This window comes from Phaseolus vulgaris, chromosome 5 (genome assembly GCF_000499845.2).
Source record: "Phaseolus vulgaris cultivar G19833 chromosome 5, P. vulgaris v2.0, whole genome shotgun sequence".
Lineage (NCBI taxonomy): Eukaryota > Viridiplantae > Streptophyta > Magnoliopsida > Fabales > Fabaceae > Phaseolus > Phaseolus vulgaris.
The window spans coordinates 1,176,807-1,203,121 of record NC_023755.2 but is presented as its reverse complement, the minus strand read 5'-3'; the positions used below and the strand labels follow the sequence as shown (position 1 = coordinate 1,203,121).

Sequence of the window (26,315 nt, the reverse complement as noted above, 5' to 3'; positions counted from 1 at the left end):
GAGAACTTATAATTCACTATTTTGTTTCATTTGAACTCAACTTCAAATTTCATTTTTCTTTTCCCAATGTCTTGTTTAGGTATATTATTTTCTTCTTACTCTTAAACACATTTTAAAATGATTTCTTATATGCTAGGATTTCTTGTTATTTCAGGCAAACATAATTTCTTTCTATACAAAAGTTTTCAATGTTGGAAAAAAAAAATCAAATAATCATATAATTGAAAAGTAGAGATATAACATGTACTATATCTAATCTTACTCATTTTTTTCTTATGTTTTTCATAAACATATTGTAAATTATGCATATCATTTGAATCTTTATAATAAATTATTTAATATATAGTGTTGTTTAATTTAACATTGTTAATTATGATCTCTACTTTTTATTTTAAAATTTATTTTTTATTAAAATATTTCATCATATTATTTGTCATTATATTATACATTTATTCTATTGAAGATGTCTTTTTCTTGTAAATTTGTGTGATGGATAAAACTTTCTCCTTTAATGAAGTTAGAATCCTAGTTTTAGTTGGACATACTGGTAAAGGTAAGAGTGCAACAGGAAATAGTATTCTTGGAAGAAAAACTTTCAAATCAAAGACAAGTTCTTCTGGTGTAACACGTGTCTGTGAATTGCAGAGAACTAAAGATGAACCAATTATTAATGTTATTGATACTCCAGGTATAATGCAATAACTTTTTATTCCTTAAATGGTTATATATTATATATTTAAGTTGAGTTAAAATCAGTGTGATTGTTATCTCTTCTCTTGAAAATTTATAAGTACTAAATGTGTTTCAAGTTTCACTATAAATAAGCAATTATATATTAGTTCGATTAATTTTTTATTTTCTTAAATTTTTTATCACCTTTTAAATGTAGTTTTTACTTTGAATTTATATCATCAAAAGCATATGTTTTACATCCCTACAAATATAAAGAAATCTATTTTTATGCATTTGAAAAATATGATTTGGAAAATATAGTGACATGTTGTTTTGAATCTTTAGAAAATTGTTGTTTCTTTGAATATAAAGATTTTTATTTTTATGTACTTGAAAATTATGATGATTTATATTTTGAATTCTCAAAATCCAAGAATTATAGAGATTACAAATAAATAAATTATATTTCATGAATAATAAATCTAAAATGTAACATTGTTTTGCAGGACTTTTCAATGGAACTCATTCAGTTGGAAAGGAAATAGTTAAATGTATTGATATGGTTAAGGATGGGATTCATGTTATTCTTATGGTTTTTTTCTATTAAAACTCGTTAGGAACAAGCTATTTTTCTTGCCTTGAAAGCATTATTTGCACACAAAATTGTTGACTACATGATTGTTGTCTTCACCGGAGGAGATGAGCTAGAAGAAAATAAGGAAATACTTAAGGATTATATAGGTTCCAAGTGTCCACAACCTCTGAAATTTTTTTTTATCATTATTATTTGTGTCAATACCTACTAGTTTCATTCTTATAATTCTCAAGATGAAAAATAAAATACCTTTTAAGATTTTTTATCATTATTATACTTCTTACCTATTTTGATATTTTGTTCAATATTTTTCTTCATCACTCTTACTACGTCAAATATTAGTTGTCTAAATATCTCAAATAAATATTTATATATTATGTTTTAAATTTTTGTTGACTTTGATAAAATTGTAACATTTGTGTAGGATCTTTGGATTCTATGTGGTAATCGAAAAGTGCTTTTTGATAATAAGACTAAAGATAAAAAAAAAGAAATCACAACAAGTTGAAGAACTTCTAAATCTTGTGAACATGGTTATATCACATAATGATGGACAAGCATTTACAATTGAATTGTTTATGCAATTGAAGGTGAAATTATAAACTTGAAAATGATTATTGAATATTGAGACTATGTATATAATAACAATGAATTGGTCACTTTATTTCATAGGAAAAAACAAAACTGAGGGATAATCAACAAAAAGCGGTTGACTCTCTCAAAGGATACGCAAAAGCAGAAATGGTGGAAATTAAAATGCAAATGCAACAACAATACGAGGATGAGTTAAAATGAATGACTAATATGGTACATGTTATCTTGTAGCAATTTACGACCAATTTATTTTAGTTGCAAAAATCAGTCACTAAATAATTTTTTAAAATTAAAAAATTCATTTGTTTTTTTAAATAATTTTATTTTAATATACAGGTGGAGTTAAAGATGAAGGAAGAAACAACAAATCTTTGAAAAATATTGGAAGAAGAAAGAATTGCTAGGATTCAGGCAAAAGAAAATTATAAGCAGAAGAAAATTATAAGTTAATTCAAATTCAATCAAATGAAGAAATTGAGAGATTAAAACAAAAATTAGGGGATAAACCTCGTGGCCTTCCTTTTCCTTTTAACATATTGCTTCCTTTTCCTTTTGGGAATGTGACACCAAAACCACCTTGTGCCATTCTTTGATTATAGCATCTTCAAACATTAATTTTTATTGTGATTAAGTAATGTATTTTATAATACTTCTCTTTATGGCATAAATATATACCAAAGCATTGGTATGTAACTAAAATGTATTTGAATTAAAGATAAATACAAAATTTTATTTTCTATATTACTTGGAAAAAAATGTTTCAATTTCTTATTTTTCTCCTCTCTTGCTCTTATATTGTAATAAAAAATGATTTTAATTTTTTTCCCTTTCCTTTTGTTTATAAATTTGGGTTTTGAAAAGATGTTTTATTCCTTTTCACTACATGTTATATATAGTATTATATAGTAAATTTTGAGCATCTCAAGGCTTGAGTTATGCTACTTATCATAGAATCTAAGAACTTTTAGAACATCAATCACATTGCCTCATCACTTAAGCAACCATACCATATTGGTCTCACATATTTCAGAATCTCATGCCCTAACATCACATATTAGCGCTTGGGTGACCTCTTGTCACTTGAAAGTTATTCCCTCTAGAGGATAAAAAATAGTTTTAATCTCTCTCAAATCATAGATCAAGCATCTATGTTTTCTGCATAACGGTTGAAGTATCCCTAAATTACCTCTATTATTTATTCTTTTGTTGCTGATAAAAAAACCATGATAACTCACAACTTAAGTGTTACTTAGTGATAATTCACCTATTGAACGATATCAACTTAGAAATACAAATTTCTCCAACAACAAAGTAACATAAAAATTTCTGACACATTTCCAAACCATCACTCCATACATCCAAAATAATAATCTTAACTTTTTTACCTTTAAAATTCATATTTTGAACTTTTCACAATCATAGACATACGTATCTAATCATCTTCAACATGCAGATACATGTATCAATTATACTTTTCAAATCTTTAAATCAATATTCATATTGAAATATATACTAAAAAAATTCCTCTTACCTAGAGTAATGTGTTTACTAACAACATCTATCAAATAAAATCTCAAAGAAAATGTAATTTTAAAGAGATATAACTTTTAATGAAATAAAGAATGAACTTTTATAATATATTTACTACACTTTATTATTTAATGTGTAGCCTCGGTCGTCCGGGACCGACCGGTACACTTGCCCCCCAGGTTCGAGGGCGTGGATAGCCGAAGAGTCGTATAGGATGGTTGGGGTTTCCAAGATAATGCTTGACAGCTGGCATCATTGAATGCGTAGTAGAGATGTGACGTTTGGTAGAGTTTCCGTTTTGGTGTACACTGTTTCATCTGATGGCTTCAACGGTGGGGATTTTGTGCCGTTTCGAATGCCGAATGGGTTATAATTGGGTCGATCCATCTGTCCTTAAGATTCCTACTAAAATTAGGACCGCTGATGACTTAGATGAATTCTTTGTTGTAAATAAAATTTTTCTAGAATCCGACTATCCGACCGAGGCTTTGGTTGTGGACGTTTGCAGTGTGACCGACCGTGTGTGCCACGGTCGTGAAAATGCGCCGCACGACTTTTTCTTTGTGTATAGCACGTTCTTTTCCCATCTGCACATAACTTTTCTCTTCGATGACTTCACTATGAGAGTCCTTCGGATTCTTAATGTCGCACCTACCCAGTTGCATCCAAATTCGTGGGCAATTTTGCAAGCCTTCCGAGTCTTGTGCCAGATATTTGGCCTTAAACCCACCCTGAGTCGTTCCTGTATTATTATAATACCCATCTGAGTACTCCCGTGGGCTGGTTGTCATTGTCCAGTCGGCCCGGGAATGTACGTTTTGCTGCTTTTACCACTTTTATAAAAATTTTAAGGGGTATTATTTTAAAGTTTTCGTTGAGCCGGATGGTCGAGATATTTTTTATAATGCTGATGGAACCACCAAATTTCTTTTCCATTGGACCGAGAAACCTACCCCCCCCCCTTGACAACCGATTTTGGAAGTCTTTATCCTCTTTCGACAAAGAAATACTTTTGATCGTAAACCAACTCCCGTGTAGACTTCCTACTCGAGAACTGATAGCTCTGTATGGGTCGTCCAAGAAATGGGCAGATCTAAATGGTACGAGTTTCTTTGCTTTCGGTCATTCTGCTATTAGTTTTAATGTAGTATAATTTTACATGTGTTTTGCAGACATCATTCTGAAGATGGATCCGAGCTTGAGCAAGTTCATGAAGAGGCAGGCTGAGGGGTGCAAAAATTATATCGTTGTCAGGATTGCACCTCAACCGATTGCTATATAGACGGTGCCGCCCGAGACCACTGTCGCTGCTTCGGTTGTGAGCAAGAAGAGAGGACGTCTGTCGAAGGCGCAACGACCAGAGGTGGGTACCTCATCGGGTAGGCCAGTAAGTATGTGGGTTTAGGGATGAGGGTTGCTCCCACTATGCAATTTGAGCTTCGACCGGAGGACGAAGGTATCCTGGCGGTTGTCCCCACTATGGACTTAATTGAAGAGATGGTGGAACTCCAGTGTCGGGCGACAGTGGTAAGTCGGGCTATTGGTGACGAACTCAAAAGGGCTGAGTCGATCGTGATTCCTAAACTAAAAACCCAGCTTAACGACTCAACCTTCTCTTTGAAAAATGCCTTGGAGGCTGTTGACAAATGCCAAGAGGAGAAGTAGAGAGAGAATCGGCTGGCTTTTGAAGAACAAGAGGCTCTGAAGGCCACGCTTGCCAAAGTGATGGCCGAATGGGACCAACTTATGCAGGAGAAAACTGACCTGACGACCGATAAGGAATCCCTCAATGGTGAGATTGAAAAACTTTAGGGGTTCATGCTACGTATTAACGAGGAGAGTTTCAATCAAGATGTCCGTCAGGTTGCTTTTTTCCATGGCGTGCCGGCCGACGACTCTCGTTATGACTTGGGCAAAGATATAGTGAATGGTCAACTGGTGCCGCTTGGGGGTGATGATGTTAAAGGTGTTGACCAAATCATGGAAGACCCAGCAGTGGAGACCCCTCAATCGGACGAGACCATTGAAATATTATGATGTGACGTATCTACCTGGACCCAAGGTGTGGGCTTGAAACTCTTTTACTTTTATTTACATTGCTCTTGAACAATTGCTTTTGCATTTCCCTTTTTATATAACTTCATTTCTACTAAGTATCACGTATTGACGGAACAAACGGTATGAATGATATTAATTCTGATCGAAGGTTTTGATAAAGAAGGATTGGATTAACGAATAACTTTCAAGATGCGTGGCATTCCACGTTCTCGGTACAGGTTTTCCTGACAAATATTCTAAGTAATACGCCCCTCCGATCGCTGTGTCGGCAATGCGGAATGGTCCTTCCCAGTTACTTGAAAATTTTATGTTGTCCTTCCAAGCATCACTGCGCATGCGCCAGACTAAGTCTCCTTTTTGAAAGCTTCGTGGCTTCACTTTCGAGTTATAACTTCTTGTTGCCCGTATCTTGCATGCTTCTTCTCGTATCCTGCACTTGTCTCTTAGCTTGTTGATGAGGTCGAGGTCGACCAATAGACTCTCTTTATTTAGGTCCAAATCTAACGTATGCCGACGTAGTGAGGGTTCGCCTATCTCGACCGGAATCATGGCCTCGGTGCCGTACGTCAGGTTGTATGGTGTTTCTTGAGTTGTTGATTGTGGGGTACACCGGTAGGCCGACAGGACTTCCAGAAGTTCTTCAATCCAATTTCCTTTGGCTGGACCGAGTCTCTCTTTAAGCTCGTTGAGGATGACTTTATTGGCAGCTTCAGCTTGACCATTGGTTTGCGGATGCTCGACTGAGCTTGCAATATGTTTGATGCTGAGTTTTTCATAGAATTATGCTAACCCTCGGTCGGTGAATTGTCGACCATTATCTGTGATAATAACTTGAGGTAGATCGAACCTGCAAACAATATTCTTCCATACAAAACTCTGGACGTTTCGGGTAGTTATGGCTGTCAAGGGTTTGGCCTCGATCCACTTGGTAAAGTAATCAATGCCGACTAACAGAAATTTGCACTGCCCCTTGCCAGGTGCGAAGGGTCCAATGATATCCATCCCCCACTTCACAAATGCCCAGGGAGACAAAATGTAATGCAATTTTTCTGGCTTTTGATGTGATAGGGTGCCATACTCTTGGCATTTCAAGCATTTCCGAACAAACTCTGTGCAATCTCCTTGTACGGTCGGCCAGTAATATCCGACTCGTAGTACTTTGGCAGCCATGGTTCGAGCTCCCGAATGGGTCTCGCATACCCCTTCGTGCAATTCGGTCATCACATAAGTGACTTGTTTGGGATTAAGGCATTTTAGTTGTGGGCGAGAGTATCCTTTCCTATAGAGGTCTTGGTCAATGAGTATGAACCGGGTGGCCTGTTGCTTCATTGTCTTTTCTAGGTGCGGGTCACATACTCTTTCTATAAAGTATTGCTTGATGGGGGTCATCCAGTTAAGCTGAGTGTCGGTCGCCATGCATTCTTCAGCGCCAACACTTGGTTTAATTAGAGTCACATGTATGACCGAACGATGAACTTCCTTCTGTTTGACGGTGGCTAGCCTTGAAAGGGCATCCACTCGAGTATTATTTTCCCTCCGGACGGGGTGGAACGAGATCTTCTTAAATCTGTTTATGAGATTTTTCACGAAATGGAAATATTGTTGAAGCAAAGTTTCTCTTACCTCATATTCTTCTGTAAGTTGTCCGATGACTAGGCGAGAGTCACTTTTACAAATTAGAGTAGTTATTTCTAATTCGATCGTCAGGTGAAGACCGACAGTTATGGCTTCATACTCGACTTGATTGTTTGAGGTTTTGAATTCGAACTTCATGACCTATTCAATGACAATCTCGCTCGGTCCTTCTAACACGACTCTTGCTCTGCATGAATGATTGTTTGAGGAACCATCTACGTACAAGGTCCATCTAGACTCCCCTTCTTCGGCAGGGTGAGTTCTATTGTGAAGTCAGCGAGAGCTTGAGATTTAATGGCTCCCCTGGGTTGGTATTTGATAATTGTCGTTTTGCTGTCAAATTAATATGATTCTAGCATAGACTTGTCTAACACTAGAGAGATGATAGTATAATTGTGGACAAATATCCCCAAGTCGTCTCCCAACGAATCCAATAGTAAAATCAGTTGATCAGGGTTTAAAATCTATCTGCAAGCAATAAAAGTTAACAATAACAATAAGATAAAAAGGGGGTTTGAGATAGTTGTGCAGAAAATATAAAAAAGATTAAAATAGCAAATAAAAAGTGGTTGATCCCAAGTTCTTACACCATTGAATTCTTCATAGGTTCTCTAAAGATTAATATTTTCTCAATCCTCCAACAGAGCTAAACCAGATTGAACATGCGCCAATCTAATTCAACTGAAACTCACCAGTAAAACATGCGTCTACTAGCAAAACAAAAGAATTACTAAGAAGAAAATAAACTAAGAAAACCCTATAAAGCTCTCTCTTTTCTCCTTGATGCTTGTGTCCTTTTATAGGCTTTTCTGCTCCAAGGATCTAGGGAAAATATTGCAGTTTAGATTTTGTAAACAGTTCCCACTTTCCATAATTTTTTATTTTGCAGAAGATTTGCTTCCAATTCTGTTTTTGGAATCTTGTAGCTTTTTATTTTCTCTTTCTTCTCCTCAAAATTTGTTTTCTGTTTTGATTTAAAGAAGCAACTTGAACTTTTGCATATTTGGCCCATTCACAAAGGTAGATGCTTCCTCCGGATAATTTACTCTAAAAACACAAAATTAACAATAATAATAGTTAAGGCCCAAATAAACCCAATTATAAGAATATTAATTAAAACAATGAATTTATTTATTATTATAGTCCAATAATCTATGAATAAGGCTAGTGAGTGAGAATAAATATATGCTCATCAGTATTCAATGTGGAATTATGATAATTCAATCGCCTACCCTATCACTCATCCGCCAAGTCAGATTTGGTGAGAATCTTCATAATGGGGTAGTTAGTTTTAACTATGACCCGATGATTCTGGAAGTACATCCGCATCCATCGTGCGGTGATGACTAACGTTAGTGCGACTTTCTCAACCATTTGGTACCTAACTTCCGCGTCATGCAATACTCGGCTAATGAAATATACTGGTCGTTCTTCTGCTCCTATTTCCTGCACAAGGACTGAACTTACTGCTTTGTTGGAGACAACAAGATAGATTATGATGGGCTCTCGTGCATTCGGTTTTCGGATAACTGGAGGAGACGCTAAAAATGCCTTTAGCTGAAGGGAATTTTGTTCGCACTCGGTCGTCCATTCGAATTTGGTTGTTTTCTTCAACAACTTGATGATGGGTCTCGTTCGTTCGGCAAGCTTAGGTACGAATCGAGACAATGAAGTGAGTCGACCGATCAGTCGTTGAATTTCTTTGAGTCTGCTGGGACTTTGCATTTCTGTAATAGCCTTACACTTCTCGGGATTTGCTTCTTTGCCCCAATGGGTGAGCATGAAACCTAAGAATTTTCCACATTCTACGTCGAACGCACACTTTTAAGGGTTTAGACGCATGCGATATTTGCGCAAGGCTTGAAAAACTTCTTTCAAATCTGAGATGTGTTGCTCACACGAGTCAGTTTTTAAAACAATTTCATCTACATATACCTCCACATTCCGCCCCATCATGTCATGGAAAACGTAATCCATCAAGCGTTGATAAGTAGCTCCGGCGTTTTTTAGGCCGAACGACATTAACTCATAGAAAAAGTTGCCGGAGTCTGTTCTAAACGCGGTTTTCTCCCTGTCATGATGATGCATTTGGATTTTATTATATCATGAGTATGCATCGAGAAAGCTTAAGATATGATGTCCGACCACGCCGTCAACCAGTCGGTCGATGGTGAGTAAAGGATACGAATCCTTTAGGCATGCTTTGTTAAGATCTGTATAATCCACACACATTCTCCATTTGCCATTTGATTTCTTGACCATTACCACGTTGGCTAACCATGTTGTGTAGCGAGCTTTCTGAATGAACCCAACCTGTACTAGTTTATCAATTTCTTATCGGGCAGCCTTGCGCCGCTCTTCGCCCAACTTCCTTTTCTACTGGGCGATCGACCTGGCTTCTTTATAGACAAATAAGCGATGAGTGATAACATCAGATTTTACTCCCCGCATATCTACAGCAGTCCAAGCAAAAAGGTCAACATTTTTTGTTAGCGTCTTACTGATTGCCTCTCGGTCGTCCTGCTTGAGGGACGTTCCCATGTGCGTTTTGCGGTCTTTGTCGCAAAGGAATATGGGTTGAAGGTCTTCCACAGCCTTCATGCGAGGATCATCTAATCGGGGATCTAGGTCAACAAGAGCAACCAAGTGCCTTCTAGAACCTCTTCCTCTAGAGCGCCTTTCTGGTGACCGACCTGTTCGGCTTGGGGATCGGTCGTTCGTGGTTGCATAGAGCCGTCTAGTTGACTCGACTTTCAGGCTGACTACATAACATTCTCGTGCGGTTTTCTAATCTACGTGCATTGTTGCAATATCTCCATTGACAGAAGGGAATTTCATGGCTAGGTGAGGGGTCAAGACAAATAACCTTCAACCTATTTATGGACTGACGACCAAGTAATATGTTGTAAGTGTTGAAGAAGGTTGCTGCTCCTCCAAGTCATATGTTTGATGAAGACCTAGGTGCTTTACATGTGTATTTTATGTTGCTTTAAATGTATCTTAGGTAGTGCTTATAGGTTGTCTAAGAGTATGCTTTTTGTTAAGGTAGCTCACCTCATAGCCACTGACCAGGAGATAAGAACAAGCTAAGTTTCATAAAACTGCTTTTCACATGTTTTTCAAAAAGCACGTTTTCTGCATAAAAATAAATCTGTTTTTTCTAAAATAAACAGATTCATTCTTTAAACTGATGCCTTGGCTAAATCTTATAAATATTAGATTTTGTGCATCAAGTATTTTTGACTAAGTCAAATCTCTCAAAACAACTGTGTTTCAAATAGTTAAGCTTTCTCTGTTTTTGTTTTGAGAAATAAATCTATTCATCTGTAAATGAATAGATTCATTTTGTCTCTGGTGCAATGTCCTGTTTAAACGTTTTTCAATTCTATCCCTGCACCAGAATAACTGACTAAGTCCTCACATAACAAATTCTCTAACTGTTTTTTGAAAATAAATCAGTTCATTTTATTTTCAATCTGTTCATTTTATAACAGCTTTAATTGTTTTTCAAAAGTCTGTTATAAGTTGGTTCTCTATAAAATGGAAACTGTTTTCTGAGTTTAATAACTGTTCATACATTTGCAAAAACGAGTTTTACATCAGAGAATCAAAAGTTTACAAAGGATTAGCATTTGTTCTTCAAAGATTTCAAAAATCACAAAGTGCTTGTTCTTGGTTTGGTTCCAAAAGCTTGGTGTGAGGTGCTGCTACTGTTCTAAGCAATCTTGCCTACTGGTTTAAGGCAGATCTGTGTATCCTCAATCAGGTGTAGTCGTTTCAATTTCATTTCTTGTAAAAGTTTGATTAAACACTCTTCTTGATAGGGTTTCTTGAAGAGTGGGTGTGTGCTGAAATAGGTTTTTTCAACAAGAGTACCTAGGTTCTTGTAGGTTTCAAGAACAGTGGGAATTGTACTTGGTTGTACTGTGTTTTAGTGATTTCCACCTGTTGTTGGTGAAGACTGGATGTAGCTCAGGTTGAGTGAACCAGTATAACTGATTGTGTTCATTCTCTCTCACTCTCTGCAATTTCGTTTCTGCATAATTGATAAAACAGCAAAGAAATAAATCTGTTCAATTGAAAATAAATCTGTTCTTTCTGGGCACTGTGCATACTGTTCTTGATTTCTGAAAAAGCTGTTTGAATCTGATAAGAACATATATAATCTGCTAAAAGCCATTGGAACACATTGACTGTGATAGGCTGTTCAAAAAACTGTCATAACTATTAATTGAACCTTAAACAATTGCTGAAAGTGGAAGCTTGCTGTTCTGTGATTCATTGTTCTTAATTTCTGGAAAGTTGCTTGACATCAAGAAGAACACTCATAGTCTGTTAAAAGTCACTGGAACAGGTTGTTTGCAAAGGTCACTCAATTAATTAGCATGCTATCAATTGAACCCTAATCACTTGCTTGAAATTGAAGTTTGTTGTTTTGGTGTTTCACTGTTTTTCATTCTGATATCTGTGTGTGTGCATCTGGAAAATCTATCTGCATAGCCTTGTGATTAACCTTGCTGTATTAAAAGCGTTTCAAACAAAAACAGTGCTGAAATAAATCTGTTCATTTTCACATAAATCGATTTATTTTCTGTAAAACTGTGTTAAACACTGTTTCTGCGAGAAAGTTTTAAAAGGTCAATTCACCCCCCCTCTTGAACTTTAGCACTATTAAACCCAACAGTAAGATGTGTTGGCGTTGACCAGCAGGTATCGGACGTTGATAGTTTTACTGAGATAGTCATCACCGAAAGTGGTGAACAAATCAATGTACCCTGGAGTATCTACTCGCTCTCTAGAAAATTCGACTATTTGCTCGTTATAAGGTTGTATTTCTGCCTCTGAAATATGCATTTTCTTAAACGTTTCCCAATATAGGATGTCGATCGAACTACCTTGGTCTACGAGGACTTTAGCAATTGCAAACTTATCAATTTCCACGGTTATAACCATGGGGTCGTCCTGACCGGGGTCAATTGCAGTGAAATCATTGTCTGTGAATGTGATTGGTGGTATGTACGGTCAACGATGTGTGGAGGTCGAATGAAAAGACTAAATCGCCCACAATTGTGTTGATGACCTCGCGAACCTTCTGCTTGGTTCAGCTTTTACGTTCAGGGCTTTCACTTCGAGGTCTCGTCCGTCTGACTGGACTCTCACTTCGTTTCCTACGACTCGTGCGGCGGTAGTCGTCGCGGTTTCGGTAGTCCCTTCGTCCAGAACGTTCTTTATCTTTGGAGTAATCAACGTCGCGTTAGGGCAACCGTGGTGCCGATATGGGTTTTACAAACTTAAGGAGGTGGCTGGCTTGAACAAGTTCTTCTATTTTGCATGAACTTTGTCGCCTTTGTTCTTAATTCATCCATGTTATATAGTGGTCATTTGATGAGACTTTTTGTGAACCGTCCAGGTAGTATGGCCGAAACCAAATGGTGCATCGCTATGTCAGGGTTCAGATTTCGTATACCCATACATACCTTGTTGAACCTGTCCATAAAAGCTCTCAATGATTATCCTCTTTCTTGCTTAACGTTAAGGAGAGACATGGAGGACGTCCGATGGAGTCTACTCATGGCATATTGAGTGGTGAACTTCAGTTCCAAAACATCGAAACTGGCTATAGAGTTTGGTGGAAGGTCACTAAACCATCCAAGAGGTCCTTCTCTAAGTGACGTGGGGAAGACCTTGCATCACACCGTTTGATCAACCGTATACAGAGTCATCTGCGTCCTGAAAATATTTAAGTGCTTGTCCGGATCGGTGGAACCATCATAAAGGTTCATGGTTAGGCTCCTCCATTTACTGGGAAGAGGTGTAGCGATAATGTCATCTGTGAAGGGATGGCCCATTGGGTTTGTTATTCTGCTTGGAATAACGTGCTTAACACTTTGGTGGGTTTGATGGTTTAATGTTATTCAAATGAAGAAATTGAGAGATTAAAAGAAGAATTAGGGAATCAACCTCGTGGTCTTCCTTTTCCTTTTAACATATTGCTTCCTTTTGCTTTTAGGGAAGTGAGGCCAAAACCACCTTGTGCCATTCTTTGATTATAGCATCTTCAAACATTAATTTCTATTGTGTATAATACTTCTCTTAATGTCATAAGTATATACTAAAGCATTGTTATGTAACTAAATTGTATTTGAATTAAAGATAAATACATAATTATATTTTCTAAATTACTTGAAAATATGTTTCAATTTCTTATTTTTCTCCTCTCCTACTCTTCTTATATTGTAAAAAAAAATATATTTGAAAAAACGTATATTAAAATATATTTGACTCCCTAAAATTCTATTTGAAACTTTTGTCTCTTCCAAAATTTTCAATCAATCTCTACACACATGCATTTAAAATTATCAACCTATGTAAAAAACATCTTGCATAAACCAACAAATCACCTTGCTACTAGAGACACAACACTTAAGTGAGTTATTTTTGCTTGAACAACCTAACTTTCTTACACAAATAAATACTTCTTTGCTTGAGCAATTTTACACCAGTTATCAATTACAGAGGACAAAGAATTGATATAACATTTCTCTTACTCAATGTTCATTCGTTGCTAGAACATCATCCAAAATTTTGAGCATCATCTCAACGCTTGAGTTTTGCTACTTATCATAGAATCTAATAACTTCTAGAACATCAATCACATTGCCTCATCAACACTTAAGCAACCATGGCCTCACATATTTATGAACCTCATGACCCAACATCACATATTAGCGTTTGACTTACCTTTTGTCACTTGAAAGTTACTCCCTCCAAAGAATAAAGAATTATTTTAATCTCTCTCAAGTCAAGCATGTATGTTTTCTATATAAGGATTGATGTACTACTAAAATACCTCTATTATTATTTTATTTTTTTGATAAAAAAAAAATTATAACTCACAACTTTAGTGTTACTTGAGTGATAATTCACACATTGAGCCATATCAACTTAGAAATACAAATTTCTCCAACAAAAAAGTAACATAAAATTTTCTAACACATATTTTCAAACAATCACTCCATACATCCAAAATAATAATCTTAACTTCTTACCTTTAAAATTCATATTTTGAACTTTTCACAATCATAGACTTACTTGTCTAATCATACTTTTACATGCAGATACATGTATCAATAATACTTTTCACATCTTTAATTCAATATTCATATTTAAATAGATTCCTCTTACCTAAAGTAATGTGTTTACTAACAACATCAACCAAATAAAATCTCTTGTTTTAAAGAGATATAATTTTTAACTAAATAAAGAATGAACTTTTATAATATATTTATAGACTAGTCAAGTTTTTATTCATTTAAAATTTATCTCTAAAAACTCTAAATCTTACATGAAAAATATATCTTACTGGTGTCAAAGACCCATATAAGAATTTCAGGTAGATCTAAAATTTTCAAACATCACAAACATTAACTAACCTTTAATCATAGACTTAAATTCATTAATTCATTAATAAATGTTTAATTATTTCAAGTGAAATATTTTTGTTTCTACTTATTTTAATTTTTTTGTATTATATAGAAGGGTTTCAGTTATTTCAAATTATAAAAAGTGTGAAAATTTGATTTTAATTTATAAAATAATAAATTTTTCTTATGTAAAGTTATATAGCTTAATTAATATTAAAAAAATAACATTAATTTATTATTAAGTTGTATTTAATAGATTATATTTTCATCCATCTTGCATTATATTGTTATTTAATTTTAATCATGATGTTGTTTGGTTTTAATCTTTATAAAATATAAAATTTATATGTTTAAATTGTAGTAGTTACAGCTTTATCAATGCAAATTTTGGTTCACCACAAATATTGTCAGCATTTAGTTAAAAAAACTTGCAAAATTTATAATACTTTATATAATTATTAAAATCAATGTTACATAATTCATATAATAATAATAATAATAATATTTTTTTTTATCGGCAATAATATCATAATAATAATAATAATACTAAAGGTTAGTTAAACATTAATTATCATTCATCAAAATGAACACATAACATATTTTTTATTAAAAATTCGAAAAGGTGTTACAATGCTTTTCCCAGTTTGTGCATGGCCATGTCTTCAAAATGACTCATCTACCCTTTGCAACCTGTTGCATTCTTAATCTCATATCACGTGCCCACGTAGCCCTTATCTTGACGTGGCAAGATCACAACCACAGATGCATGAACAAATTCTCGGTGGCATTCGTGTATATAAACAGAAATACAAAGGGCACGCTGGTACACCGAAAATTAAGAGACGCGTGCATTCGTTGGCTAATCAAAAACCGAATCGCCAGCGTGACACTCTCACAGTTTTCTGAAACACCACTTAACTCACGCCTTCTGCATTGCACACTGCATTCTTGCATTTCCAAAACCTCTCACCAGAGTCTAGGGTTTGCTAGCTTCAGCAATGAGGAAGGTTGTGAGAATAGAGAAACATGGTGGCGGCGGCGAAGAACAAGGTGAAAATCAATAACAACGCCTCTTAACTCTTTCTCTGCATACTTATTTTACTCATATTCATTTGTTAATGCTGTGTTTTTTTCATTTGCATTTTCTTTTCTCTATTGTTGTGGTTCTTCTACCTGATATCTGTTTTCCAGAGAAAATCCAAAGCATAGGAAGAAATGCAGAACCTGATCCTGACTACGCAGAAGAAGACGGTGAGAACTGTTTATGAAACTCTTCAAAGCTCAATATCAACTTATTCCTCCATTTCTCCATTTCTCTATCTGTTGTTTATATATATATATATATACATAACACATAACAAACACAGAGTTAGTAGTAAGAAGTGTTGTAGTGTGAAGTTTTCTGTTATGGTTGATAATGTTAAATGATAGTTGAAGATTTTTTTTGAAAAATATTAATAAAGTCATATTCAATAGATCTGAACTTTTCTATTTAATGCCAAATCTATTCTAAAATATTAAGAATGTTTTTTTATAGAGTTTCATGATGCAATCTAATGACAAAATATCCTACTATTACACTCATACTCAATGAAAAGGACGATTTAGAACAACTTTTTTGGTGTATTTGATAGTTTATATGAATTATTTTTTTTATGTATCTTTATTGAATGTTATGAATATATGTGTTTTTTTTAATAAATGCTAAAAAAATTAAAATTCATTAATAATGATGAATTTAGTACATTGGTAATGTTGCTTTAAAAATTTAATTTAAATTTTTTATTTTATTATTAACCTGATAATTGGAAAGAGTTATTTTTTACTTCTTATACTAGAGTAGAATTTCTGTTCTTTCAATAACTTTTACATGTTTAGGGATTTATTGGTGGTTTTCCTAAGATGAAAGTGTAAAAAAGTTAATTATGTGGTTTTTTATATTAAAAATATGAAAAAAAAAATTAGTTGTACCAAGTAGTTAAATTAAATTCTTAAATGGTCATATTAACCATAGAGAAGTGGTATATATTATGACTGGAATTTCCTACCAACTTAAGCTGTTAAGAGTTATAACCTATGAATTCTTACAACTACTGTATTGTCATTAAGAATTTAAATAAAAAGTTTTCCAGTTTAACCTAAAATCTGATTAAACTTTTTTTTTATCAACAGCAAATAATATTATAAATAGGAAATATTAGAAAATCTTATTAAAGTTATATAAAGATTATATAATAGTGTCGTTGTTGTTTTTAAAAGAGAGTATATTATATTTTTTAATATAACACGTTATTTATCTTTTACATTTTTAATATAATATAGTAATATCCTAATATGGATTTCGGATGAAATGCCGATCTGAGTTATCTCCTCTTGTGTTAGATATTAGGTTTTTCTTTTCTTTCTTCTCCTTTTTTTCCTTCTGTATAAAAAGTACATATTTGTTCAAAATTAACATAAGTATTTTGAAATAACTACTTATTTATTAAAAGAACAGAAAAGTCTTTTTATCTTTAAAATAAATAAAAATAAAAATGAATTGGCTTTTTTTAATTAATACTTATTTTTTAAAAAATAAACGCAAATAAGCTAGTCCATTTTATAAAAAAGTCATGAATAAAAAATAAAACAACAACCGCAACGTTAAAAAAAAATAATATTAAATTATTTTAGTAAAACTCACTGTTTCACCTTATTTCCACTATGACTATAGTCTTTGCCCTTTATTTTATTCAAACTTTAGATATAATGCATAATTTTTACTATTTGAATAAGTAAAAGAAAATGCGTAAACCATCAATAAATTTAAAATAAATTATCAAAATGAACTTTTGAAAATAAATATCTTTGAGGACAAAAGTTTACAATGATATTCATACCAACTAAACTCTACATTTTCTAAATATTACTGTTTCCAGTTTTGTAGTTGTTTATTATATTTAATCAATTTAATTTGTAATAAGTCAAATTTTCAGTAGAACCAGGCATTGTCTCTCCTATTGTGTTTTTCCTAGAAATTCAAATTTAGATATATACATGAGTACTTACCCTTTTGTTTAGGGCAGTATTTGGGCAAAATTCTTTATTTTTTTCAATTTGAGGTTTTGTTATATTCTACTGGTGGTGCAATTTTTAGCTTTATTACATTGCTATCATCACATGTTGAATCTGTCATGGTTACTTGAACACTTATACATTGATGATGGTGGTCTTTGAATGAACAAATTGTGATTTATTTGTTTATTGGCTTCACTTGGAAAAGCAGAGGAAGACTTGGATGATTTTGATACTGATGGGTTTATTGTCGATGACCCGGAATATGAAGAAGATGTTGAAGAAGAAAGTCAAAAACAAGCACAAAAGAAGAAAAAGAGGTTGCATACATCATAATCCTGTTATGCAATTCCATACATCTGCATTGTTTATTAAACCGTGTCCTTTTGCTACCCTTTCTCAGGAAATCATTGCGAACCATTGTCCTTGATGATGAGGATCTTGAGTTAATTCGTGAGAACAAGCGCATCGATGAAGAAGAAGCAGCATTGGTTAGTTTCCGCCTCTACTCTACAAATACTTCTTCTGTGTGTATACTTCTAAGCACCAGAGAGTCTTATTTTTGTCATATATCATACTTCTTCCATCTTCATTCGGTTTTTCCAGAGAGATGGAAAATTGAAGAGGCTTAGGAAGGGTCGTGTAGACTCTGGACTGATAGAATACTCTTCCAATGACGGAGGTGAGTTGTAAATGCTTATGGTTTTATTATCTTCATTTTCTCTTTCATTTGGGTACTAAAATGAGGTATGATAGCTTGCAGTGTGATCCGATAATCTAATCATCTGTGTACTATTGTTGTATATTGATTAAGAAGTCCTTTATTCCAGAATCATTCTTTGATGATATTGCTGAAGATGACTTGGCAGATTTTATAGTGGATGAAGAGGTTGTCTTCCTCGAGAAGGCAGATTTTCTCAGGTATTTAGCGGTTAACAAACATGAAGACTTGTGAAATTATATGCCGGTAGTTATTTTACTGGCTCTACTCTGATCTCATTACCTATGTCATAATAAGTTTTAATATGTGATTTTTTTGTCAACATTGACTATAGACAAGTAAAGTTTAAAGGCATAAAGCATTCACCTTCACTTTCAAAAGGAGTCAAACGTAGTTTTGGCAAGGAAGGTCGGTTGGAAAAGCACATGGAGAATTATCAAATTCAGCCTGTTGATCCTAACAAGTATAAATCGCTCATCCCTGCTGACACGTGTGTAGCTGGAGAGGATATTGACATAGATATACCTGAGAGGATGCAGGTCATAATTTCAAAACGTTTGTTGATTACTAAATACGAATATAAATTTTTTTATAAAAATATTTTGATTTGAATTGTGATATGTTCCAATTTTTCACAGATAATTCAGGACATTGTAGGATCTCAAATTGACAGAATGAGTCTAGAAGAAGAAAGCTCTTGGATACTAGGTCAACTAGCATCGAACATAAATCCATTATTTAGTGAGGCTAACTCCTGCAGACTGGTCCATACAGCAAAAAGGGAAGATATTATTAGTTTCTTGGAATTACACCTTACAATGAAACATGATGTAAGGATTATATGATTTTACCTACATTTTTGGGTTATACAGCAATTAAGATTCCCTTTTAGATTTTCTTAAAATTGTCTTTTCTTTATTCTTTTAGATTCCTTTTATTGCGATGTACCGTAAGGAACAATGCCTTAGTCTTCTAGAAGATCCAAAATCGGACGATGAATCAGAAAATATATCATTGAAATGGCACAAGGTGATTTCAAATTTACTGTTTGTGTTGCAGAGGCATATGGTTAAAATAGAAAATTTACTGAATGAAATAAATTAATGCCTTAGAACTTGATGGAATACCATAACAATAGATGGAGTACCTTCGTTCTTGGTGTAGATGCTCTGGATAATCCAAGAATTGGATAAAAAGTGGTGGCTTCTTCAGAAGCGGAAGGACCTGCTCATGGAATACTATAACAAACATTTTGAGGAAAAACATCAACTGTCTTTCCTTGTTGAAGAATCCAGTTTTCACGCGCAGATTTTTTATTCAATCACCAATATGCTCAAGAATGCTGAAACAGAGACTGAGATTGATGATATTGATAGGAGGTTTAATTTGCAGTTTCCCCCTGCCGAGGAGATTTTTGATGACGGTTTTAGAAGGCCTATGACGAAATCATGCTATTACAATTGCAATAAGGCAGGACTCGGGTCACTTTCAAGCAAATTTGGCAATCCTGAGAAATTCAGTTCTTTAGTTACTCTTTCTCAAGTGGTAAATTTTGACTATGTTTACATGTGCGTGAATATTTTCTTAATTACATTTGCTCTTTTAGGTGACAATTGACTCAAGTGATTCTTGAACTCTAGGGAACAAACACAGAAGAATATCTGGAGGAATCTCCAGAGCAGATAGCTTCAATGTACAAGTGTGAAACCTTTCAAACTTCCGAAGCTGTACTTAAAGGGGCTAGGCACATGGTATTTTGTTGAACTCATTACTTCGTCTTTCATAACTCAAAGTCTATTGATAAATTTATCTTACTAATCTACAATTTTATTTTTCAGGCAGCAGTGATGCTAAGCAGTGAGATTCCTTTCAGGAAATATGTCCGCACCATGTTTTTTGACAAGGCTTTAGTTTCAACTAACCCTACACTGGAAGGAAATGTAACTATAGATTCCTTTCATGAATTTGCTGGTGTTAAGTGGTTGCGGGACAAACCTCTCCCGAAGTTTGAGGATTCCCAGTGGCTATTAATTCAGAAGGCTGAAGAAGAGAAGCTTCTCCAAGTTAAAATACAATTGCCTGATCATACCATAAATGAATTGACAATGACCTGTAATGATGCCTACCTCAAAGGTAGTGAAGGAATATCAACTAGGCTTTGGAATGAACAGCGTAAATTAATCCTCCAGGATGTGATTTTAAATTTTCTTTTGCCTTCTATGGAGAAGGAAGCACGGATGTTGTTAAATGCTAAGGCTAAAAACTGCGTATTAATGAAGTATGCAATGCAATTATGGAACAGGGTCTCTGTGGCACCGTATTTGAAAGATGTTAGTGACACTGTACAGCAGAAGGGAGTAATGGCGTGTTGTTGGGGAAATGGAAAACCAGGTACAACATTTGTCATGTTGGACTCTGAAGGAGAATTGCTTGATGTGATACATGCTCGGTCGCTTACACTGCGATCTCAACAAATCATTGACCAGCAGAGCAGGAAAAATGATCAACAGTGTGTCCTCAGGTTCCTAACGACACATCAACCACAAGTTATCGTAATAGGAGCAGATAATGCGTCCTGTTTAAGGTTGAGGGAGGAGATTAACGAGGTAAGCTAAATCCTTAAGCATACCTGGGTTCCTTGATGGGACTAATTATTCGATTATACACGATTTTTAACCCTTCCTCCCACTTAATACTGATCATGCATTTTAATGGGAAGAATCTGTCATAGCATCCTTGAGTGATGTGAATGCATCTCAATTAAAGAAAATCGTATTTATGTTGGGCTCGAATGAGACATTAAAGCTCAACATAACCGCTTTGTTGCTTTAAATTTTCTACGAAGGTTTGGGTTGCAAGGCAGATGCAAATACTTTAGGATGCTATTTTGGATTCTCTTTTGGCTTTTGTAGGTAAAAAAGAAGTAGCTAAAACCAAGTTATTTTCATAGTATGAGATGAAATATTTTGCTCAGTGCCCTGCTGCACCATGTCAGAAACACCTTTTTCTGTAGTATTTATTTTATCTTACTGTTGCCCGTATATCGCCACTGCTTCCTTAGCTTCTTTATCTTTAGTACATGGTTTTTGTTCCTTTTGTTAATAGACACCATGAATTGAATGAATTATTTCTACTGTCAATCAGATTATTTCCATGATCTCAGACTCAGAGCACAATTTTCAAAACTTCAGTCAAGGAATGAAAGGACCACCTACAGTTGTATTAGGGGATGAAGGCTTGCCTCGTCTTTATGAAGATTCAGAAATTTCCACGAGACAGCTTCCTAGACAGCATGGTAATCCATAGGAGATTAAGAAGCTAAGAAAGCAGTTGCCATGCATTCTTTCTGTTCTCTCTCCCTTTTATTTACTGACATTTTAATGTACTTTTTATATAGTATCCCTGTTTTTTTGAAATTTTTCAGGCATTGTCAGGCGAGCTGTGGCTCTTGGGCGTTACCTTCTAAACCCACTGGCTATGGTGGCAACAATATGTGGAGTGAAAAATGAAATTGTATCTTGGAAGGTGACCCCCCTGGAGAAATTCCTAACAAGTGATGAGAAGTTGAAGATAATTGAATGGGTCATGACAGATGTTACAAATCAAGTAGGCATAGACATAAATTTGGCCGTCAGACATGACTGGCTGTTGGCTCCTTTGCAGTTTGTTTCTGGTCTTGGACCCAAGAAAGCGGGTATTTTGAGTAGAGAATTACTTGGTGGTGCTGGTGTGAGAAATAGAAGCGATTTCGCTAAATTTGGGCTGAACACAAAGAGGGTTTTCTGCAATGCTGTTGGCTTTTTACGTGTTTCTAATTGCGATGATGTAGTTGTCAATACTCTGGACCGTACAAGAATTCATCCAGAGTCGTACAATCTCTCTGAGGAATTAGCAAGAGCTGTTTACACGAAACTTGTTCAGGAAAATCCAGAAGCTGATGTTTCCGAAGAGAGTGCAATTGAATGTATTCAAAATGATCCAGACCTGCTCAAAATTTTTGATTTAAATGAATATGCTGATAGATTGGAAATAGAAAACGGTGAGAACAAAAGGGTTACCCTTTTTGACATAAAGATGGAATTACTCCATGGTTTTAAAGATCCTAGGAGGCCTTATACGGAACCAACCCAAGATGAGGAGTTTTGCATGATAGCTGGAGAAACTGAGGATGTGCTAGTAGAAGGAAAAAGAGTCCAGGCAACAGTTCGTAAGGTGCTGCCTCCACTGGCATTTTGTGTCCTTCACTCTGGATTGACTGCAGTACTTTTTAAGGAAGACTTTTCAGATGAAACTGAGAATATCTCTTTAACAGAAAAATTGCGTGAAGGTGCTGTTCTAGCATGCAAGATCAAACTAGTTGACAAGAGCAAATGCCGAGTAAATCTGACTTGTAAGGTGAGTGAGTTGAAGAATAATGGCGACCAAAGTTTCCATGACATGGATCCTTATTACCATCAAGGAAAGACCATTTCAACGAGTCAATTGGAGGGAACAAACAAGGTGAAGCTTGGAAATAAACATTTAATGCCCAGGATGATTTCTCACCCTAATTTTCAAAATATAACTGCAGATCAAGCAAAACAGGTTAATTTATTTGTTGTTTGATAGTTGAGTTAATGTAATTTTTCCAGACACTTTGTGATGATTTCATTTCATATATTCTTTATTGAACAGTTCCTTGCAGATCAGGAACTTGGGAAATATATCTTTCACCCAAGTTCAAGGGGTCTATATTATTTGACCATCTCTCTTAAAATTTGCAATGGTGTTTATGTACACAAAGACATCGTGGAAGGTGGAAAGGGTAGTGATTTAAAAAAGTTGGCAGAACTTGGAGAGACATTGAAAATAGGAGAGGAAACATTTGAGGACATAAATCAGGTCAGCATCCTTAATTCAGATTTCAGATGCATTTCAGAGGCTTCAATTCCTCCATATCCCATCTACGTGCTTTTTGTTTCCTGCGTTCAAACATACCAATTTATTAAATACTTGAAATTTCTCTCTTTTTTTTTTTCCGGTAGAGCAATGAATCACGATATGAAAATCAAGGCTTCTGATTGTATGTCACGATTAGGCTCCTATTTTAAATTCAGTCAATTTATGCGTAAAATATAAATGCCTTTACATTTAAGACATTAGCAGGTAATGCTAGAATATTTTTCCTAGTTAATTGTATATTGGTCCATGGATAATTAATTCAAAAGCAATTCCATTTAGATTTTGTTTATCTTGTTGGGATTTTTTCTATTGGAGAGATTCATCACCAATGAGGTATGGATGTTCATATAAGATAATATAATATCATTTTCAACCCAAAATTTTATGGTTTAGTGTTTGTGGGTCTTTTCTTTATATGTTATTAAACTTTTTCATATCAATAGGACTCATACTTGTATTCCTAGTGTACGTTGTGTTTGTGGTTTCTTGATCCTTTTGTGATTTACTTCTTTACTTCAGCTAATTATTTCCTCTGTCGTGAAAATAGGTTATTGAACTATATGTCAATCCACTGGTAGTTCACCTGAAAGCTATGCTTAATTTCCGAAAATTTAAGAATGGCACAAAAGCTGAGGTTGATGAACGGTTAAAACATGAGAAGGACGAATATCCAAACAGGATAGCATATGGCTTTGGCATTTCATATGAGCATCCTGGCACTTTCATCTTGTCTTACATTAGAAGTACAAATCCCCATCATGAGTTTGTGGCTATCCATCCAAAAGGATTCAAGTTTAGGAAGCAAATTTTCGAAAATATTGAGCTGCTAGTGGGGTATTTTCAAAATCATATCAATGATAATGTTGCGCTAGCAAAATCCAGCATAAAAGTTGGTTCAGCTAGTGAGTCTTTGTCTGGAGGGTGGAGAAACAACAGTGTAGATCAGTCTGAATCAAAAGGTATAACTACGACTGTTAAAGTTGTATATTTTGATGTTTTTAATTTATTAAACATACAACGATAAAAGTTTTGAAATTTGGGGAAAATAGTATGCTTATTCGTTCAAGGAATGGAGTTCAAATTTACTTGATATTAACCCCCTGAAATATTGCATTTCATGATCTCCAGCATCATGTTTTCTTCATACGCAAGCTTACTTCAACAATTGCTCCACATCTGTGTACAAAAGACTGCATCATAGAGAGATAAAAAGAAGCAAATGTTGTTGCAATATAACATAGCCCTATATACTATTGTCAAACATGCATGCTATCATTATAATTTTACGGTGTGACATTAATTCCTGGAAGAAATTTACGAAGATTATTGAATTTAGATTGAATTAGGGTTTCCATGCACACTTTAATATCCTTGAAGATTTTTTTGCAAAACTATCATATTTTATACCTCCATCTAACAATTATAAATATTATTATTTTGTTCCAAAATTCTATTTATATTTATTTTTATGAATTAAATATAATATTTTATTATTTAAAGAGATTATAAAGTAGATATAAGAAAATAAAGGTGCGTGTCAAATGGTAATTTTCTTTTCTTTTATTCTAGTTTGTATATTTTGACCTGACTGATTTGAATCTCTCCCTTCTTTAGCTTACAATGATAATCGGGGTGGTCGTGGTCCTCGACGTGGCCGTGGAGACCGTGGACGTGGATTCGGCCCTAGGTCTGGCTCTCGTGATGATTGTGGTGATGATTCCTTTGCTGCAGGCAAGAGTTGGGAAGTGAGGGGTTCTGGTGAAGGCAATGGTGGTGGGAGACAAGGTAGGGGTAGGGGCAGGGGAAGAGGAAGAGGAGGTAGAGGAAGGCAAGGTGATAGAAATGATGGTGGTTTTGAACATGGTGAGGATCGAGGAAGAGGGCGAGGACGGGGGCGAGGACGGGGGAGAGGAAGGTGGGGAAGCCAAGTTAGTGATGACCAAGGAGGAGGTGGTGGTTGGGGTGGAAATAACCATGGGAGTAGGAACTATTCCAATGGTGACTACAGTGATGGCTACAAGGGTAGTGATTGGGGACAAGGTCCTGATGAAGGAAGAGGATGGAGAGGAAGCCAAGGCAATAGCCAAGGATATGGTGGTTGGGGTGGAAATAACTCAAACGAAGAGAGGTGAGTGAGCTTGTTTTGAAGTTCATTAGAATTGAGTTTGAACTCTGGAACATTACTGAATATGTGCTCAAATAGTTACAAATTTCCATTGAATTGTGTTAGTTTTATTGAACAATGTGAAAATGATTTTTGGAACAGGAACGAAGAGAACAGAGGTAATGGTGGATTCGGAAGTGATAACTTAGGATGGGGGAAGAATGCAGATCCTTCTGGTAGTGGTGGAGGCGGCGGAGGTGGATGGGGATGGAAAGGTGGCAAACATTGGTAAGAAATACTCATCTGAGTAGCTGGTAGTTTCCCTTTCTAGAAATGAAGGATTTATTGTTTAGAAGGATAATCACCATAAAATATTACAAATTTACATTGAATTGTGTTAGTTTTATTGAACAATGTGAAAAATGATTTTTGGAACAGGAACGAAGAGAACAGAGGTAATGGTGGATCTGGAAGTGATAACTTAGGATGGGGGAAGAATGCAGCTCCTTCTGGTGGTGGTGGTGGTGGTTCTGCTGGTGGTGGAGGTGGATGGGGATGGAAAGGTGGTCAAGGTTGGTAAGAAATACTCATCCGAGTAGTTGGTAGTTTCCCTTTCTAGAAATGAAGATTTATTGTTTAGAGATTTTTTTTTTTTTTATATTTGATCTTCTCGATAATCACCATTCAAAAATATATTTATTATTTTAGTAATTTTTTTTTTCAAATCAGTAAAATCTTATTAAAAATTCTCCATTATAAATTTTTTTAGTTATCTTCTTTTCCTTCCTATCTCGTTTTCTGTTAGCACTGCACAACATCAGAACTATTGAGTGTAAAAGATTAAAAAAAGTTATCGTTAGTGTAAAATATAAGATAAGCATGTGTCTCTACTCTTTTATCTCATTATTTAAATAAATAATTTTTGAAATCATTAAAGCCTTCCAAATTATTTAGTAGAATAATTACTACATTTTAAAATAGCTAATA

At 34.8% G+C, this 26,315-nt stretch overlaps 1 protein-coding gene and 1 pseudogene across 2 annotated transcripts in view; both read left to right on the top strand.

Moving 5' to 3' along the window:
• Positions 1–26,315, top strand: part of LOC137834689 (ABC transporter C family member 12-like) — a 94,550-nt gene that overhangs the window by 51,212 nt on the left and 17,023 nt on the right. The gene's annotated exons all lie outside the window — the stretch shown is intronic.
• On the top strand, positions 490–13,138 carry LOC137836191 (immune-associated nucleotide-binding protein 9-like; annotated as a pseudogene).